The following is a 21,977-nucleotide window of genomic DNA, read 5'->3' on the forward strand; positions in this document are numbered from 1 at the left end:
GACTCAGTTACAAGTCTTTTCTGTGGAGGTCCCTGGGAAATATGAACACGTTCTTTTGGGTTTTCTGCAAAAACGAGCTTCTGTTATCAAAAATAACTGTTGCTGTTGAAGACAGTTTTTTTTTAAAGAGTGCTGAAGTGTTGGAAATGATTTGCAACATCTTTTATTATTGACTGTGCAGAGTCTATAAGAAATCACTTATACAATATCTCCAGCTTCATGCCATAACTTAATTTGAGAATTAGCTCCTAAACAGAGGTTTTTCTAAATCAATAGATGTAGTAACATTTGGAGATTGTACAATACAGAAATTTGAAGTACTGTATTTGATTAATCAGAAACGTGGGTCTCTGAACCTCCATCTGCAAATGGATCCTTGACTTCATTAATGGGAGACCACAGTTAGTGCAGGTTATAACATCTCCTCCTCACTATCAAAACATGTACATCTCAATGAAGTGTGCTTAGCCCACTGCGTTACTCTGTCTCTACAGACTGTGAGGTTAAGCACAGCTCAACACCATCTATAATTCACCAATAACAACACTGTTGCTGATTGAATCTCAAATGGTGATGAGAGGTTTACAGGAGCTGGATAGATCGACCGGCTGGGAGGTGTCACAACAACAATCAGTAAGGCCAAGGAACTGCTTGTGGACTTCAGGAAAGAGAAGACAGGAAACACATACTGTTCTTACTGAGGGGCCAGCGGTGCAAACGGTGAGCAGCTTCAAATTTTTGGATGTCAATATCTCAGAAGATCTATCCTGGTTCCAACACTTTGAGGCATGGCAGCAGCTGGACTTCGTTCAGAGTTCAAGGAGATTTGATAGGCCACCAAAGATTCTTACAAATTTCTATAGATGTGCAGTGGAGAACATTGTAATCCACAGGATTGCAACAGGTTTCAGAGGGTTATAGTCTCAACCAGCTCTATCACAGGCACAACCCTCCCCACCATCGATGACATCTTTAAGAGACGCTGTTTCAATAATGCAGCATATATTATTAAGGACTTTCACCAGCTGGCACGTCCTCTTCTTGTTACTATTGTCAGGGAGTAGATACAAGAGCCTGAAGACCCATATTCAATGATTTAGCAACAGTTTCTTCCCCTAAACCATCAGATTTCTGAACAGTCCTAGATCAAATGAACACTATCTTGTCTTCCTTGGTTTTGCATTGTTTGTTTTTTTGTAATTTAAAGATCTTTATGTCTTTGGACTGTAAAGTTGCTGCAAAGCAACAAATTTCACATCATCTGTCAGGGATAATAAATTAGATTTTCGTACACGCTATCTGCTTGTCCAACACTGATAGCTATGGGATGACTTGTAGATAAGTGCATTGTTTCATTAACTAATAGTATATGATTAAGAGCTAAAGAAAAAAGTCTTGCACTGGATTTTCTTACAGTTATGGAGTGGATCTTCCTGGTCTTCTTTTGTGGGAAAAATTAATTAGAATTTAGATATTGAAGATGTGGGAGAAAGTATTTTCTCTAGGTCAGTCTCAGACCTTTGGGTTACTAAAAAATCTAGTGGCCAAGTCATCCATTAAGGTGGGGTAGGTGTGACGAGTATCATCTCTTAGTGCACTATGGCTGAGATATATTTTATTAGTGATATCACATCTAAGGAAGGTTAGATTAACACTGGAGGCCACTCAGCATGGATTCAACTGCTGAATGGCTATTGCATGTTGCAGAGACAAAATTATACTGTAGAATGTGGCAGATTAAGGGATGATTAAATAGAGTTGATTTAGACGATTGAAAACAGGAAAATAGGAGTTTGAGTAGGCCTTTGTTCCTTCGTACCTGCACTACCATTCAGTATGATCATGGCTAACCATTCATTTCATGATCCTATTCGCATGCTGTCCCCATATTCCTTGAAGCTTTTGTCCATCTTCTTCTTAATCCAGCTTCTTCTTGGCTTCTACAGTCATCCTATGGTAGTGAATTTCACAAATTCACCACCTGACTTTAGTGCTAAATGTCTTGCTCTCTAGTAGCCTGTCCAGGGATAACATCTTCCTCAAGTCTGTCTGGATGTCAGAATTTAATGCTTTTAATTAGGTCCCAGTTGATGTAATCTCTCCTCATACAGCAGACTTTCCACCTCTGGAAGCAGTATGAATTAAAGAAGTTGAAGTAGCAGACAGAGAGAAAAAAAACTTTTTTCACTTGACAGGATATAAATTTGAAATTATAACTAGATCATTCAAGAATGATGGTAGATAGCACCTGCCATACAAAGATTTCCACCTGCAAAATGTTGAGAGGTTGGAGGCTGGATTTTTGCCAAGAAACTCTATTAAGAATCACAAAACCAAGGCAGGCAGATGAGGCTAAAATACAGAGCAGCCATGATCTAGTTGGATGCCAAATAGAAACAAGAATCTAATTATCTAATAGTCATCACGTGATTCCTTGTAACTATAGAAGCCTTCCATGTTCCCTTCAGTTCTTCAGCCACCATTAGTTCAGTAAATATACTCTACAGATATTCTCCGGTTTCTTCTCTACACATCACTTTCCTGACTCATCTAACCCATTTTGTTCAAGGTAGGCTCCTGGTTGTGTTGGAGGTAACACATTGGCAAGAATAGAAGAATGACTGGGTAATAGGAAACAGAAAATGAGAACAAATGATTCTTTTAATGCTTGGAAATTTCTAACCAATCGTGTGTCAATAAGGACTGATGAATGGGTCATAGCTTTTCACAAGTTCCAGAGAAAGTTTGGATGAAGATACTGAAGGAATGTTTGTTAACTTTGGGAATGGAAGAAAGCAGAAACTTGTTGAAATCTGTAATTTCTTGCTTCAAAAGAAGAAAGCAGCATATTAATTTTATGTGCATGTGTGACAGAAATGTGTAGCAACAGGATTCCACTGTGTGTCAGTATGCATGTCAATTGTTTCAGTGTAGTACTTTGCGTAATGCTTTATACTTTATACTTTATTGTCGCCAAACAATTGGTACTAGAACGTACAATCATCACAGCGATATTTGATTCTGCGCTTCACACTCCCTGGATTACAAATATTAAATATTAAAGATAATAAAAATAGTTAAAATTAGTAACTATTAAAAATTTAAATTATAAATCATAAATAGAAAATAGAGAAATGGGAAGTAAGGTAGTGCAAAAAAACTGAGAGGCAGGTCTGGATATTTGGAGGGTTCGGCCCAGATCTGGGTCAGGATGCGTTCAGCAGTTTTATCACAGTTGAAAAGAAGCTGTTTTCAAATCTGGCTGCACGAGTCTTCAAGCTCCTGAACCTTCTCCTGGAGGGAAGAGGGACGAAAAGTGTGTTGGCTGGGTGGGTCGTGTCCTTGATTATCCTGGCAGCACTGCTCCGACAGCGTGTGGTGTAAAGTGGGTCCACGGACGGAAGATTGGTTTGTGTGATGTGCTGCGCCATGTTCACAATCTTCTGCAGCTTCTTTCAGTCTTGGACCGGACAACTTCCATACCAGGTTGTGATGCACCCTAGAAGAATACTTTCTATGGTGCATCTATAAAAATTAGTGAGAGTTTTAGGGGATAGGCCAAATTTCTTTAGATTTTCTCAGGAAGTAAAGGCGCTGGTGGGCCTTCTTGGCAGTGGACTCTGCTTGGTTGGACCAAGTCAGGTCATTTGTGATATTGACCCCAAGGAACTTAAAGCTTTTGACCTGTTCCACTTGCGCACCACTGATGTAAATTGGGTTGTGCGGTCTGCTACTCTTTCTGAAGTCGACAACCAATCCCTTCATCTTGCTGACGTTGAGGGATAGGTTATTGTCTTCGCACCACGCCACCAGGTTCTTAATTTCCTCTCTGTACTCAAACTCATCATTCCCCAGATACAGCCTACAATTGTTTTGTCATCAGCAAACTTATATATTGAGTTTGATGGAAGCTTGGCTACACAGTCATGGGTGTACAGTGAGTACAGCAGGGAGCTGAGTACACAGACTTGTGGGGCACCGGTGCTCAGAGTGATTGTAGAGGAGAGCTTGTCCCCTGTTTTCACATCCTGGGTCCTGTCTGTGAGGAAGTTGAAGATCCAGCTGCAGATCTGAGTGCTAAGGCCCAGGTTCCAGAGCTTAGGAATTAGTTTATTTGGAATGATGGTATTAAAGGCAGAGCTGTAGTCAATGAAAAGGAGCCTTAAGTATGTGTCTTTATTCTCCAGGTGTTCTAAGGAGTTATGTAGGGCCAGAGAGATTGCATCTGCCGTTGACCTATTGCTCTGGCAGGCGAATTGCAAAGCGTCGAGGTTGACCAGTAGGCTATGGTTGATGTGTGCCATAACCAATCTCTCGAAGCACTTCATAGCAATTGATGTCAGAGCCACAGGTCGATAGTCATTCAGGCATGCCACCTTGCTGTTCTTCGGCACTAGGATTATTGTTCCCTTCTTAAAACACGAGGGGACCTTAGACTGAAGCAAGGAGCAGTTGAAGATGTCAGAAAACACTCCAGCTAGCTCGCTTGCACAGGCCCGGAGAACCCATCCCGGGATGCCATCTGGGCCCGTCGCCTTCCTTGGATTTATCTTTAGGAAGGCCCTTCTGACATCCTCCTCGGTAACGATGAATCTTGATGCCACCAGGTCCGGTTCATGTGGAGGGAGCGGGATGCTCCTCTTCTGTTCGAATCTTGCATAGAATACGTTAAGTTCGTCAGGAAGAGAAGCGCCACAGTTATTGATATTCCCAGCCTTTTATTTGCGCCCAGTGATCTCATTTAGACCCTGCCATAGTCTATTGGCATCCCTTTGGTTAGCCTCGGCTTCCAACTTGGCTCGATATTGCCTCTTGGCGCCCTTAATGGCTTTCCGGAGTTCACGTCTGGATTCCATGTAGCGACTGGTATCTCAGGACCTAAAAGCCGCAGCTCTAGCCTTTAAAAGGGACTTGACCTTATAATTCATCCAAGGTTTCCGGTTAGGGAATACTGGATCGCATTGCGAGACGCACAGTCCTCCGTGCATTTCCAAATAAAGTCCGTGACAGCTGAGGCATATTCATCGAGGTTAGCTGCCGAGTCCTTGAATATTAATCAGTCCACTGATTCAAAGCAGTCACGGAGGATCTCATCCGTTTCCTCCGTCCAACGCGACCCTACTTTTGACACAGCGTGTTACTGCTATTACAGGACCAGCGACCTGTGTTCAATTCGGCCTCTATAAGGAGTTTGTTCATTCTCCCCATTATTATGTGAGTTTCCTCCCACACTTCAAAAACGTATAGGTCAGTAGATTAATTGGTCACATGTGTAATTGTGCTGCATGGGCTTGATGGGCCTGAAGGCCCTGTTGCCATCCTGTAACTCCATGTAAAAATAAATAAAAGAAATTGCTGCTAGTTTTCTTGTTCTGAAGGCCCTTTGTAGTATTATTGTATTTAGAACTTACCAGAAAATCTGATTCATAGATCACCTCCAAATACACTTCAAATATAACTCTGAATTCAGTTGTAATTACAAAGGCATTACATGTTGGAAAGCTATGTTTTGGGAAACTTGTGCCTAGTGACTTGGCTGATGACACCAGTTGCCATGACATCTAACTAGATGGCCTTGCCAAAGGCAAGATTCAATCCTTGCAGTAGTTGAGAATCTGAAGCAAAGATTCAGTGTATAAAAACAGTGGTGCTTTAGAAAGTGCCCCTGTAAATGAATTGCAAAATGATGGTGATTATGTACATTTTACAGAACACTGGAAAAACTCAGTGGATGAAGAATCGTTAGTGGAAGCAAAAGGAGTACATTGATATTTTAGGTGGATATCCTGTTTCAAGACTGTAAGGGAAAAGTTTGTTAATATGCAGCAGTACAAGGTTGAAGTGGGACAGGAGCCTCGAGGTCAAATCAGGTAAAATGATGATTATGGGCAGATGAAGCAAGATGGGAGAGGGGGAAGGGATAGGAAAGGTGAAAAAAAAGGACAAAAAATTCTAGGTGCACAGGTGAGTGTGTGTGGGAGGAGAACACTGGGAGTATGTGTTACCTGAAAATGGAAAATTCAATGTTCCTACCATTAGATCCTAAGACACCCAATCAGAATGCAAGTCATTATTCCAGTTTGTATTTGGCCTTACTGCAGCAATGGAGAAAGCTGAGGTCAGACAAGTCAGTGTGAGAGAGTTAAAATGACATGCAACTAGAAACTAAACTTGACCATTGTGGACAAATTGCAGGTGATTTACAAAACAATTGCCTTGTCTATCCTTGTTTGTACTTGGTTTCCTTTAGTTTTGTGTGGTTTCTCATAATCTACTGTTTGCTTCTTCTAGTTCTTAAGTTCTTCTGTCTTCTAATTTGTTTGCTCCAGATTCCACCATTTACAGTCTCTTTTGCCTTCTTAGTGTACAATGTGCTGGACAACATTCAATGAGACGTCAGTGAGTATGCTTTCAATAAAATGTAATCTCCAGGGAATGAAATGGCAAAAGAAAGGTCCAAACACATCAGTTATGACTGAGGTTTTATGCTTCAATTTCCAGTAAGTGTTAGGGATAATATTTTATTTAGTCTAGCGACATTGTTGGTTTTACAGAAATATTCTTGAGAAAGCAATGACTGACTTTTGCTATTCGTATCTGATGCTATCTTGCAGATGTGTACTGATTTGGAGACTTTAAGGGAGTGAATTTCTGTGGAAATTCTCCTGCTTATTTGTTATAACTACTTTAGCAAATTACCCAAGCCCTCTGACTATATGGCATTTTTAGAAATCCTGAAGTTTGTGATGCAACAGTGCTCATTGCGCTAACTTTAAAAAAAAGTTTTACTCAAAAAGGTTACCAGGGGTTCCTGTGGTGCAGTTCCCACTTTTACATGGTCAGTTCCTGTTGGTTGTCAGTTCAAGGGAACAGGACATGCAATAATTCTGCTCTGATTAAGCCGGGCGATCAGTCAAAGTCATTGAAGACAGAGCAGAAAAGTATGGAAATATAAAGCAACACAAACAAAATGCTGGAGGGACTAAACAAGTCAGGCAGCATCTATGGAAGTGTAGAAACAGTCGAGGTTTCAGGCTGAGACCCTTCTTCACAACTGAATATTCCATACTGAAATGTAAAGTATTTTCATATTTTGTATTTTATAGAGTGTAAAAAAAATCAAAATTTGCCTGCATGGTTAATGTGGAAACTAGAATGTCATAAATAAACATCTTGAAACTAATTTTAAGACAACTTAACACATACAAAAATGCTGGAGGAACTCAGCAGGTCAGGCAGCATCTATGGAAAGGAATAAACAGTTGGTGTTTCTGGCCAAGACCCTTCATCATGACTAAGTCCTGTTTATTCCTTTCCATAGATGCTGGCTGACCTATTGAGATCCTCCAGCGTTTTGTATGTGTTACACAGAATGTCTTGTGTTTTTAAAGTAGCTTAATATTTTAATATAGATTGCACTTAGAAATATTTGTTTGAAAGTTTGACCAAGGGAGGTACTGTCCTCATGATGGTGAGGTTTAATTGACATTCAGACAGGCGCATATACGTGCAGGGAATAGAGGATTATCAATCATGTTCAAGCTGATGGGGTTAGTTTAATCTGGCATTGTAGTTGGCACAGACGTCATGAACCAAAGGGCCTGTTCCTGTGCTGTACTCTTGTATGTTCTAAGTAAAATTAGTTTCCAAAGCTAAATTTGATTCTGACCTTGGTTGGTCTCTGTAAGGAGCTTGCTCATTCACTTTATGCTCTATGCTCTCCCACATACCAAGGGTAATTTACAATTGCCAATTAACCTACCATACTCTAAATTACGGAGTTCAAGATTTCCAGTATCTGCAGAATCTCTTGTGTTTATTATACTGTAAATTATCCTTTATTGTAAGCAGGTTAAACGGAGGGGGAAAGGTTTCAGGGCCACAGGGAGATAAGTAGAGAAGGGTTGGAAGCAATTGGATTGCTCTGCTGGGAACAGACATGGTCATGATAGGCCAAAGGCCTGCTTCTGTGTTGCTACAAGTAAAAAAAATAGGTTTACTTTGCAATGTTGAGTTTTGCCAGGAACAATAGCCTTCATACCTCATCATACTTTTCCTCCAAAGATTGACTGAAAACCTGATCTCCAGAAATAAGGTGGACTGTGACATCAAGAATAAATTTAATCAAATGTGTCTTTAAGAAGCCTTAGTAAGATTGAGCTTCAAAGAAAAAACACTAAGGTTCGGAGTTCTCCTCAGGTTGTAGGAAGTCAGTTATTCCAATTCCAGGACACTTTTCCATGAGGACAATGTCCCAGATCCAAACATCTTCAGCTGCTTTATCAATGATATTCCTTCTACCCAAATGTTAGCAGAGGGGATGTTTGCTATTGATTGCACAATGGTTCAACTCCATTCATAGCTGTTCAGAAAATAAACCAGCAGGGTCTGCATATAGCAAGATAACAGTTAAGGTTGATAAGTGACATGTAACATCTGCATCACACAAATGTCAGGAATACTCACCAAGGAAGAGTCTAAACATAGCCTTGGAATTCAACAACACCACTTCACCAAATTCCCCATTATCGATATCCTTGGGGTCACCTTTAATGAAGTATACTAGACACATAAATATTGCAATACAAATAGCAAGTGAAATACTGGGCATCTAAAATAACCAAAACCTCAAATCCTTTCCATCATGGAATTCTTTGTCACAAACAGCTATGGAGGCCAGGTCTTTATGTATATTTAAGGCAGAAGTTGATAGGTTCTTGATTGGTCAGGGCATGGAGGGATATGGGGAGAAGGCGGGAGACTGGGGCTGAGAAGAAAATTGGATCAGCTGTGATGAAATGGAGAAGACTTGATGGCCCCAATGGCCTCATTCTGCCCCCTATCTCTTATGGTCTTATGTTCACCTACATGCATGTTAGAAATGTGGTGAAATACAGTTCACCTACCTGGCCAAGAGCAACCCAATGGAACACTGAAGAAGCTCCACCAAATAATAATAATGATAACCTTTAATAACAGCATTTAAAAGACATTTGCACAGGTATGTGGATAAGAGGGTTTAGGTTGATATGGGCTAAACATGGGCAAATGAGGCTAGCGGAAGATGAACATCTTGATTGAGATGGTTGAGTTGGGTTGATGGTCTTGTTTCAGGGCTGTATTACTCCTTGACCAATGACAAAGCAGCCCATTGGGTTGGCAGGCCAAAAATACTTTTCAATTACCTGCTGCAAAATCAACTAGGCTTCTCTAACAGAACAAGATCCAAATCCAAGTACAGTGCTTTGCCCTCCTTCCTCTCAGCCTCCTTTGTCCACTCCCTCAAAATTACCCTACATCTGTGTAAGGAAAGCAGATATTCAAATTATCTTTTCAATGTTGATGGGAGTAATTTCTCTCCTTATATTCCACAAAATCACAAATGTCACTATTCATATACAATCTTATTTGTTTGAAATATGGCACCAACAACTGACACCTGGTGAATGAAGTCCTATTTCCTTTTCAAACCTATGCAAGAATGCAGTAACACTTTAGGAAGATTTAAGAGCTTCGTAATGTGGTGTGATAATTCCAGTGAAAACCTCTTCACACTTGAATGCTGACGGCAATTGGGGTTTCAGCAGCTCACTTCTCTACGACTTCTGGCATAAAGTCTAATTTTACTGAATTTATGGACAAAATTCCACCAGCAAAGCTGATTTCACCGGATAATATTCCCACCAGGCAGGATGAAGATGACAGAGGATCCTTTGGCTATTTAACACCCGGCCAGATTCTGCTCGGTATTGAGATCACTAGAATGAGTGGTATGAAAAATAAAATATCAGAGAATAAGAATAAGCTCCAATTCATCCATGTTTTCCCTGTATTGGAGTGTGACTTTTTGTGTACAATATATAAAAAATGTGTGAAGAAATTCATGTCCATTTAATGGAACAGGAAATTCATCAGGGCAGAAAATAGGTTGTCTATTTGCCTTCACTTGCACTACACAGTCACAGAAGTCCATTTTCGCTCACTTTACCTCCATGTGAATCTTAGTCTGTTATAAACATAGGTAGTACTGCCCCACCAAAGTTAAAAGTAAAGGAGAGCCTTATGTCATACAAAAATATTAGCATGTGTTATGCAAAGTGATTTCCATTCAGCTGGAAAACATCAAGCCAATTTGATGTGAAGAGTGGCATAAAAGATTGATGTGCCTTTTAAAGGTGACCTGTCCATAGTGCTTAGAATTTAGTACCTCTTTTTAGCATTTTAAAATCCACTTACAGACTATTAAATCCATCAACTGGCACTTTATTAAGATAACTAATTTGAATTCTTGACCTGTACCTCTATTCTATTTGTTCTTGATTGTTTCTGTAAAGGTTGTTTCCAGTTTTATTACGTTATCTGCTCTAATATAGAATAACAGGGAGAATGCCCATTATCCATTTTATAACAAAGCTACTATTGGCAAAAGGGGGATACAAATAAACCCTCTTCCAATATTTACCCAATTAGCTCTACTGCTTATTCTCCATGCTCATTTAAAACTGGATAATATAGAATTGTGTCGAGGATTTTTCCCCAATATCATTTGATATTCTTTAAAAATGCATACACTTTTCAAACTTTAATTGCACACTCTTCTCAAACTTTTTCAAAGTATTGTTTCCTGATAGATCCTTTCCATATTTTATTCATCACATTCTGATTCCTTTTTATCTTAAAGATATTTAGATTTTATTTCAAAGATTATTTTCTGTGAATCTGACTGCATAGCTGGTTAAATATGAATTATGAAGTGAACCAATCACTAACAAGTAAGGAAGGCAAAAAGTACATTTTCTCTATAAATAAGCAGCGTGACTTTAAAGTATATTTTCAGTATTATTAAAGTTAGGTTGTCCTGTTTGGTAATGGAATTAAGTTTGGCTACAATTTGCCCTCTATCTGAATATTTGAAAGATAGTGCAACATCTTTTCCTGTCATACCATCAAAAAACTCCATATAATGACAAAATAAATAATGTATGACTGGTGTTTTTGTTTCATAGTGAGTCCAATCCCTGCTCATGTTCTTTGCAGTTATACTAGAATGATGGTTTTAAGCAGAAAAATGGTGGTAGGTGGAACTGGCTTTACAGTTCGTTTGCTGTCACAAATTTTGTTCAGCTGTTTAGTGGAGCTTATTTTGCGAAAGCCCAACAGCGGCAGATTATGGTTTTACAGATTAGGCCGACACAAGTTGATAGAAAGGATCAACATGAGTTAAGACGTTTTGTAGGTCAATAGTCATTGCCATTGGCAGGAAATTCCTGTCAATTACATTAAGATGATTATAATTGATAAATAGAAATGTAAATAATGAATGCAAATGCTCCAAAATACGCTACATATTATACATGCGCACTTTAAAGTAAGCGCAAAATTAGACCCTCATTCCTGGATTCCTGTCTCTTCTTTTGAATTATCTTAATGTTTTGAAGTTACAAAACAACATCTCGATATAATTATCTGACTTTGCAAGTAATATCAAGCAGCTGATTGAAATCTTAGTCTGTTTACATGTTTTATACTTTTTCAAATTGGAAATATTGTGTGGAGCTTTGGCTTCTTCAGTGTGCTCTTTGTAATTAGGATAATTATTGATTATCCATGCACTCTTCTGTGGTAAAATACAAAAGATTTGCAATTAGTAGGGATATGGTGAAAAATATTAGAAAATATTTTCAAGTTGCTTAAGGAATACATATGAATGATCATTGCATTTGGGTGCAATGTTACATGTGTTCATCAGTTCCTCAGCTTGTTTTGCTGGTTGTGCTTTTTTTTAAAGCCAGAAACATACTTGGTGTTTGTTCAGGTTAAGAAACAAAAAAATGTCAGTTATTTCAGAAAGGAGTTCCAAGATACCATAAACATGCCAGGAGAAGTTCAGATTTCTCAGCCAAGCCTGAATTGTCACCTTAACTTTGATAATTTTCCTGTAAGAAGATAAGTTATTTTGAAAATGTCAAGTTTTCATGTTAAATGCAATACTGAGAAAATCTGATATCTTTTTTACTATTTCCATGATTGACATCCCCAGCAGTTTTCAGCTTTGAATCACTTCCCAGTATTTTTCTACCTTACAGTTGTCAGTATGCTTTGATAAAGATACCTCTGGAGATCTCATGAGTAGAAGAATGAAAATGGTGACTTCAGATACAACAGGAGAACACTGAAGCTCACATATCACTCACACTCATCTTTTGTATGCTAACAGTTTCATTGGTAGATTGTGCATCTGTTACATTCATTCAGCATTGAAATAACAGTTTCCATTGGCCATGTGTTCATAACAGATTCTGCCTGGAACTTCTGATAAAATAGTTCTCAAAATAGTCTTTTCTGACAAGTTTGGTCAAAGTCATACAATATATAATTACACATCCAAATTTTAATAGGTGAGCACAAATTACTCAAATATCAAAATATTTAGTTTGCTTCAACAAAAATGGAACATTGTTGTGATATTTTCAAAGTTTATTAGCCTAAACATTTTCATTAATTAATACTACATTTTCCATAATAGAAGTAAAGGGTTTTTGTCAGCCCAGATATTTAAAACCAGAAAAGGTTCTTTCCATCCTTTCTTCCAATTCGACACAATAATAAAAGCAAACTTTCTAAGTGCATGTGTAGTGTTTTAAACCCAAACTTAAAAGTCTTGTAGACCTTTAAGTGCCTTGAATTAGGGCTGTGCATGAGCCAAAGACACCAGTCATGGCTTGGAAATGCAAATAAGTTCAGTAATCCATGTTAGAAATGAACTCATTTCAAGAATGATATGAAATTGGTGCTATTATTAAGTGGCCATCAGATCAACCAAAAGAGAGGTAACCATTTGAAAACTGCACACATTTGACTATTGTTGCTTTTGTATTAAGTTCATAAAATTAGCATCAAATTGTTCCGTTTAGATTGCTATTTGTTCCTTATAATTCTCTTGCTGAAAGTGACAATAATTAGAAATGTAAAGGTTAAGCAACATACACAAAATGCTGGAGGAACTCAGCAGGCCAGGCAGCATGTATTGAAAAGAGTACAAGCAACGATTCGGGCTGTGACACTTCATCATGACTAAAGAAAAAAAGTTGAGGATTCAGAGTTAGAAGGTAGGGGGAGGGAAGGAAGAAACAAAACGTGATGGGTGAAACTGGAGAGCGAGGGGGTGGGAGGAGTGAAGTAAGGAGTTGAGAAGTTGATTGGTGAAAAAGATGCAAGGCTGGAGAAGGTATCTGATAGGAGGGGACAAAAGGCCATGGAAGAAAGAAAAGGAGAGGAGCACCAGAGGGAGGTGATGTGCAGGTAAGGAGATAAGTTGAGAGAGGGAAAAAGGAATGGGAGCTGGTTAAGGAGGGGGAGGGGGAAATTACTGGAAGTTTGAGAAGTTGATGTTCATGCCATCAGGTTGGTGGCTACCCAGGTGGCTTATAAGGTGTTGCTCCTCCAACCTGAATGTGGCCTCATCATGGCAATAGAGTAAGCCATGGACTAACACAGGGGTCCCCAACCTTATTTGCACTGTGGACCGGTTTAATATGGACAATATTCTTGCAGACCGGCTGACCCGGGGAGGGTGGGGGGCAGGGTTGTCAAAGGAGAAGAGCAGCAGTCAAATATGTTGTGTTTACCCAGGATAGACTACAATGACCATGAAGCCTTGTGCGGGCACCAGTGTGCATGCGTGTTCCTGCTGATTTTTTTCCTTGCAAATTGTTTTTGGCGATTCTGTTCGGAGGGCACACTCAATTTCGTTTCTAAAAGACTTTATCTAACGAATTTAATATTAAACACACAGTGCATATTTTCCTCGTATTAATATAGTGATAAGTCAATTATCAGGGGAGGACAGGGGAGCTTGAAGTAAGTGTTAATTGAACTTCCAGTAGAAGTGGCAGAAGCAGGTTCGATATTATCATTTAAAGAAAAATTGGATAGGTATATGGACAGGAAAGGAATGGAGGGTTATGGGCTAAGTGCAGGTCGGTGGGACTAGGTGAGAGTAGCATTCGACACTGATTAGAAGGGCCGAGATGGCCTGTTTCTGTGCTGTAATTATTATATGGTTATATAAGTAAGTTAATAGCATCATAACGTTTTAAGTAACGTTTGGATATTAGACACACAGCACATATTTTCCCCGTATGAACATATGAAATCATTGCAACACACCAATATCGCTGAATCAGTGGGAGCCCTGGGCTTGTTTTCCTGCAACAAGACGGTCCTTTCGAGGGGTGATGGGAGACAGCGATACTCGAAGGGGGTTCCTTATGTCCAGTCTATTTTGCAATTTAGTTTTCACTGCATTCATTGCAGAAAACTCTGCTTCGCAGAAAAATGTTGGAAATGGAAGCAACATTTTCAGTGCTTTTGTGGCTATCTCAGGATATTTAGCCTTGACTTTGATCCAGAATACCGGCAGAGATGTTATGTCAAACATACTTTTCTGCCCGCCGTCATTTGCAAGCTCGAGGAGTTGATCTCCTTCCCGCGCTGACATGGATGATGCGCGGGTAATGACCTTGCATGCGTAATGGCTCAACAGTGGGCGTGACAGGGAATGAGGAAAGGTGCAACTGACTCATATCGCCAAATCATTTCGTTTCCTTGCGGCCCGGTAGCTCATGCTTTGCGGCCAGGTACGGGTCTGCGGCCCGGTGGTTGGGGACCGCTGGACTAACATGTCGGAATGGAACTGGAAAGTGCAATTAAAATGGCTGACATGGATGATGCGCGGGTAATGACCTTGCATGCGTAATGGCTCAACAGTGGGCGTGACAGGGAATGAGGAAAGGTGCAACTGACTCATATCGCCAAATCATTTCGTTTCCTTGCGGCCCGGTAGCTCATGCTTTGCGGCCAGGTACGGGTCTGCGGCCCGGTGGTTGGGGACCGCTGGACTAACATGTCGGAATGGAACTGGAAAGTGCAATTAAAATGGGTGGCCACTAGGAGATCCCACTTTTTCTGGTGGATGGAACTGGGTGCACAGCAAAGCAGTCTCCCAATCTGTGTTGGGTCTCACCGATATACAGGAGGCCACACTGGGAGCACCGGACATAAAATATGACCCCGACAGACTCACAAGTGAAGTATCATCTCACCTGGAAGGACTGTTTGGGACTCTGAATGGTAGTGAGGGAGGAGGTGTAGGGGCAGGTGTAGCACTTAGTCCACTTAAAAGGATAAGTGCAAGGATGGAGATCAGTGGGGAGGGACAAATGGACAAGGGAATCGCATAGGGAGCAAACCCTGCAGAAGGTGGGGAAGGGGGAGAGAAAGATGTGCTTGGTGGTGGGATCCCATTGGAGATGGCAGACGTTTTGGAGGATTATGTGCTGTGCGCAGAGGCTGGTGAGCGGTGAGGATGAGGAACCCTATCCCTGGAGGGTTGGTGGGAGGATGCGATGAGGACAAATGTGCGTGAAAGAGATGTGGTTAAGGGCAGCATTAATGGTGGAGGAAGGGAAGCCCCTTTCTTTGAAGAAGGAGATAATCTCCTTCGTTCTGGAATGAGAAGCCTCATTGTAGAGTAGATGTGGCACAGACTGAGGAACTGAGAAAGGGATGGCATTTTTAAAAGGAACAGGGTTGGAAGAGGTATAGTTCAAGTAGCTGTGAGAGTTAGTGGGTTTAAATTAGACATCAGTAGATAAGTTGTCTCCAGAGATAGAGACAGAGAGACTGAGAAATGTGAGCGAGATGTCGGAAATGGACCAGCTAAATTTGAGGGCAGGGTGGAAGTTGAAGGCTATTTTGATGAAGTTGACGAGCTCTGAATGGGTGCAGGAAGCAGTACCAATGCAGCTGTCAATGTAGCATATGAAAAGTCAGGGAGTCACACCAGTGTAGGCTTGGAACACGGATTGTTCCACATAGCCGACAAAAAGGCAAACATAGATACCCCTTTTGTTTGAAGGAAGTGGGAAGAGCCGAAGGAGAAGTTATTGAGAGTGAGGACAAGTTCCACCAGATGGAGGAGAGCAGTGGTGGAGGGGAACTGGTTGGGTCTGGTGTCTAGAAAAAAATGGATAGCTTTGATGCCTTCCTGATGGGGGATGGAGGAGTATAGGGACTCGCCATCTGTAATGAAAATAAGATGCTCAGTCAGGGAAGTTGAAATCATTGAAAAGATCCTCTTGTCCTCACCAACCACCTGACTAGCCTGTGTTCAGCACATAATTCTCCAAAACTTCTGCCATCTCCAACGTAGGGGCCCACCAGGCACATCTTTCCCTCCTCCCACCACTTTCTGTTTTCCACAGGGATCACTCCCAACGCGACTCCCTTATCCATTCTTTCCTCCCCACTGATTTCCTTCCTGGCACTTATCCTTGTAAACGGAACGGGTGCTACACCTGCCCCTATGCCTCCTCCCTCAGTACCATTCAGGGCCCCAAACAGTCCTTACAGGTGAGGCAACGCTTCACTTGTGAGTCTGTTGAGGTCATCTACTGTATCCAGTGCTCCCCGTGTGGCCTCCTGTATAGTGGTGAGACGCATTGTCGATTGGGAGACTGTTTCGCCGAGCATCTACGCTCCATCTGCCAGAACAAGTGGGATCTCCCAGTGGCCACCCATTTTAATTTTACTTCCCATTCCCATTCCAATATGTCAGACCATGGCCTCCTCTACTGTTGCGATGAGGCCACACTTAGGTTGGAGGAGCAACACCTTATATTCCATATGGGTAGCCACCAACCTGATGGCATGAACATCGATTTCTTGGACTTCCGGTAATAACTCTCCCCCCCTCCCACTTCACCATTCCCCATTCCCTTTTCCCTCTCTCAGCTTATCTCCTTACCTGTCCATCACCTCCCTGTGGTGCTCCTCCCCCTTTTCTTTCTTCCATGGCCTTCTGTCCTCTCCTGTCATATTCCCCTTTCTCCAGCCCTGTATCTCTTTCACTAATCAACTTCCCAGCTCTTTACTTCACTCCTCCCAACCCCTCCCTTCTGGTTTCACCTAACACCTTTTGTTTCTTACTCCCCACCCCCCTCTCACCTTCTAACTTTGATACCCCATCCTTTTTTTCTTCAGTTCTGATGAGGGTCTCAGCCCAAAACATCGACTATAGTCTTTTCCATAGATGCTGCCTGGCCTGCTGAGTTCCTCCAGCATTTTGTGTGTGTGCTTGGATTTCCAGCGTATGCTGATTTTCTCTTGTTTGTGATTGAACATAAAGGGTAATCTCTCTAATTTGATCAGCAACATATAAAAATTGTTAATGTTCTGCACTTATTTAGCTATTCAGATTTTGGATTTTATCTTATTTCTCACTTCATTTGATCACTTCCCTTGCCACACTAATGTCATCTGGATGCCCAGTCATTTTTGCTGCCTTACTTGACCTTTCTGAGTTAAACATATGGACACCAACAAATAATTGAAGTGTAGATTCAAACACTATAGCCACCATTCTATTTTCAAACCTTACAGCAAGACAATCTACTCAACAATTATGGAGTGAACCCGGGCAGATCTTCTTCTCCTCAAATCAGAGACAATAGAGTAAGTGAAGTTTACCACGCTGTTATGGTTTCTAGTAGTAGAACAGCAACTGAGCTTTAGTGTCAGTTAGGTCACTGGCAAAGTTTTGCCTCAAAGCTGGATGGTTATAGGTTGGAGCATGATGAATATATAATTGAGACTAAAACTACATTCTGTTTTTGAGGGAATGTTCTACTGTCTAAGATGCCATCAGTCAGAGGAGATGTTGAGGAAAATCCTGTTAATTACATTTAGTGAATGTAGAAAATCATATGGTCCATTTAAAGCTGTGCAGTAAAGTCCAACTGGCCTCCATTTATTCCTCAACCAACATAAGCTGCTCATATAATTGCTTTGCATGGGACCTTGTTACACAGGGTTAAGTGCATGAACTTAACTTTTGTAATGGTACATTAAACACTCATTTTTATATGTGCATACATTTCCATCTTTAATGCATTGAAGTGATTATGAACCATGTTTGCCCCATATTATATACGTCCCTATTGTTTTATGAAATTAAACTGATCTGCTTCCCTTTATTATAGTAGTGATCTTCTGTAACAAAGTGATTCATTGGTTGTGTAATCCTGAGATAATGAAAGATGATTAATGAATGCAAGTTTGTTTCCTGTAGGACGTTCTGAGAGAGCAGTTTGACATCAATCCCTCAGCACATTTGATGACCAAAGGAACTACAGGGAAATGAAATTGAGGACAAGACTTTCCAGAAGTCTACTGACTTTCATTTAGTTGCCAGTTGAAACAGATGACAGCTGCCCTGAAAATCAGAATTTTAATGTTGAAATTGTTCATCAAACGTTTAACGGCGACTCCTTTGCTTGCATCTTTGGAAACAGCTCTACTTCTATCTTTATTACCTCCTTTTTCCCTTTTCAAGGTTTTTTTGAAGACCCTGACGTGGAGTTACATGCTGACTTCGATTCTTTGTGGAAATGGGACCGCTCTTGGGGCCTCACGACAGACCGCTTTTCGATAGGCCAAGGATGCGGCCTGGAAGACTAGCGCGCCTTCAGGGAGCCAGATTTTCGTGGCTCTGGAGGTGGGCAGATTCAAGGTTGGTGCTACTGCCTGATGAATCGTGGGAGTACATGGAAGATCATAAGAAGTGAGCTGACTGCTGGCTGTGTGCCCAAGGAACCGAGTTCTTCGGGCACAGAGCTCAGAAAAAGCGACACAAAAGACTTTTAACACCATAAATCAGTGAGTTGTTTTGATATGTCTCTCCTCTTGCTGTGAAACTGGTCACCTCTTTTTCCCTTATTCAGGAGAGAGAGAGAGCCTGTGGTATCTTGAATTACCAGGTGAAAGAGTAGTCTTTGGGGTACTGCAAGTCTGTGTCTTTATTGATGCTTTGCTGCATGCTTGAGTGCTCGGTGGGAGATGCCAATGCTTTTATGCTGGTGGGGATCTATGGTGTTCTAGCATTTAACTGTCATTCATTCTTTGGGGTACTCCTCTGTTCTTGTGGATGTTTGCAAAGAAAAAGAATTTCAGGATGTATATGGTATACATTTGTCTGATATTAAATGTGCCTAATGAAACCTATTGAAATTACTGTGCACGTTCTCCACTGTTGCTTCAAGGATTTAAAGTATAGAGACAGATAAAGATTCATCCACTTCTGCTATGTTTTATCCTCTTGTGTGTATAAGTTTATTTCTCATGAAATTCTATGTCCTTCTCAGGCTGTAAGTTGTAGTAGACTTTTAACAAAATAGTAACTCTTTCTTTCTTGGTAGCAGGGCATATGTTACGATGGGGATAGACATTTCAATCTCATATGATAATTATATTCTTGCCAGGGGACCAGGTCATCTGATCAAGAAAGAAAAAGTTGTAACTAATGTCAAAAGCATTTTTGATGCTGAATTGAACTATTTGTATGATATATGATGTATAGGCAAATATCCTTTCTAAAGGAACAAAATGATGCTCCAAAAGGTAATGCTAAACTTTAGAGAATATTTGAGCTTTGGATCAATCTCCACTTTGAAAGGTTAAGGAGAGATAATGATAATCAACTCAACAGGGCATGGAAATAAAAAACTGACAGACTATGATGAAGTTTAGTATAAAGGAAATTTGTACATTTATGTAGTTATCAAGATAATCTGATGTGATATTCAAGAAATTTGAAGTGAGTATTGACTGAAAGTGAAATGTAGCTTACAGCTGTGACTATCGACATTGGCCCTATGGTTGGGAGGGGGGGGTCACATGACACAAATTGCAGTAAGTTAATGAGGCTGCTCATCTTAGCAGACTGCTTGCGAAGAAAGGTGATTGCAAAACAAACCTAAAGATGTGAGTAAACTTCATAATGAGACGGTTTGTATTTCATCAGGCAATCTGCGACTTGAGATTGATTGTGAGTCCAAAATATGTTGAAACAATTTGTTATTAAATCCTGTCATTCTTGACAAAGTAAACATAGAACTTGTAAAGCACTGTGGTGATGTGGATAAAACAGAACTCTACCCAAACTGCAGACAGCTTATTGCCAATGAGACTGATGGAAAGCAATAGAGGTTGGGAAATATGAGTACTCTAGAATGGCCATCTTCTTCACTGCTTTTCGCAAGTAAATTCTTTGGTAGAAATTATGGCTGTAACATTAAGAGGAGAAGAGTTTACAATGATGTCTTGTGTCTGAATTAAAAGTGATTCTTTTAAAGTTTAGTCATGATTCAATGCATGAAGAAAAGCCCAGATTTACAGTTCTCTGTGTTATAATAGTCATTTACTGGCTATTAAAAATGTTACAAGTGTCTTTTGAAATCATTAGTAAAATATGACAATTCAAGTAGACTGTACTTTTATTACCTTTAATAAATATGATTGAAGAGCTTTAACATAAGTAAACAGTACAATAGTGGGAGCGAGAAGTAATTCCTTCTGATGAAACATTGAAGTGTAATTTTGCATTAATTCTTCAACAAAATATACACAAAAACATATTAAAACATGGAGAGGTATGATCAACATATGCTAACATCTAATAATAAAATACTACTCTTAGTGAACTATCAAAGTGTGTGTGGACTAAATGGCCTCTTTCTCAAATATACCTGCTCATTATCTGAGAAAGAGAGGTGGTTGTTGTTGCACGTTCAACCAGATTTTCAGTCTTCCTTCTATATGCTGATTTGTCAAAGGTGGTGACGAATGGCATATAGGTGGGAGTAGAAAATCTGATTGGTGCCACAATAACAACCTCTCACTCAACGTCAACAAGTCCAACGAGATGATTATTGACTATAGGCGAAAAAAATCAGGGGTCTATAAGCCAGTGATTAGGGGATTGGAGGATGAGATAGTCAATAACTTTAAATTCCTGGGCATTATCATATCAGAGGATCTGTCCTGAGACCAGTACATATTAATTTCAAACAAGGAATATAAGAAATATATTTCTTAAAATATATGCAGATGACATTTAGATGTAATTTAAAACTTTGATAATCTTTTATAGTTACATAGTGGAGAGTATCCTGACTGGTTGCATCCCTGCCTATTATGTAAACACCAATGCCCAAGAATGGGAGAGCTTATAAAAATAGTGGATACAGTCCAGGCCATCGAGGAAAAGCCCTCCCCACTAGTGAGTGCTGCATGGATCGCTGTCATAAGAAAGCAGTACCCATTGTTGAGGACCTCCACCATCAAGGCCATGCTCTCTTCTCACTGCTACCATTGGAAAGGAGATATAGGAGTGTTAGGGCCCACACCACCAGCTTCAGAAAAAGGCACTACTCTTCAGCCATCAGGCTCCTGAACCAGTGTGGATAACTCCACTCACCTGAACACTGAACTGATCACTGAAATAACCAATGGGCTCATTTTCAAGGACTCAACAACACATGTTCTCGGTATTATTTATTTATTTACTATTATTATTTTTAGTACTTGCATAGTTTGTCTTATTTTGCACATTGTTTGCTTGTTAGCCTCTTGTATTTCTTTGTACTGACTGTGAATGCCTGAAAGAAAATTCATCTCCGCGAGTGTATGATGACGTAAATGCACTTTGATAAATTTACTTTGACCTTTTGAACTTTGAACTTAAGATTTGTTCTTTTGAATTTCAGGTTAGTGAACAGTCTTAAAAACAGGCTGTTTGGTCCTGAAGTTTGTTAAGGCAAGTAACAAGTTTAGAACTACCAATAAAATTACCCTTTGTTAAAGGCAGTCAGTTACCAATTAACTGTAGTGGCCAGAATAATAATGTATCCAAGTCATGTTACATGTGACGGTTGTCCATCATGTCCAGTGATGACAGGGAAACCTGTGTGAGAGAGTTTTTAATGTGGAAAAACCATTCCTCTAGGGCAGTTTCACTCTCTTGAGCTCAGAAGCCTGTGTCTAGTGGTACGAACAAACTGTGGTCTTCCTTGGCTGTGGTGAAGGACCATGACATCTTCTGTGCTTTGTCATGCCCTTTGCTCTCCACGGAGCGTTGC

At 40.3% G+C, this 21,977-nt stretch overlaps 1 long non-coding RNA gene across 1 annotated transcript in view; it reads left to right on the forward strand.

Moving 5' to 3' along the window:
• The window catches only part of LOC134353077 (uncharacterized), a 52,656-nt gene extending 33,906 nt beyond the window's left edge, over nucleotides 1-18,750 (forward strand). The window contains exon 3 of the long non-coding RNA XR_010019540.1: nucleotides 18,395-18,750. This is a non-coding gene — a long non-coding RNA (uncharacterized LOC134353077). The remainder of the gene's footprint in view (nucleotides 1-18,394) is intronic.
• Nucleotides 18,751-21,977: the final 3,227 nt, after the last annotated feature.

Source organism: Mobula hypostoma, chromosome 10 (genome assembly GCF_963921235.1).
Source record: "Mobula hypostoma chromosome 10, sMobHyp1.1, whole genome shotgun sequence".
Lineage (NCBI taxonomy): Eukaryota > Metazoa > Chordata > Chondrichthyes > Myliobatiformes > Myliobatidae > Mobula > Mobula hypostoma.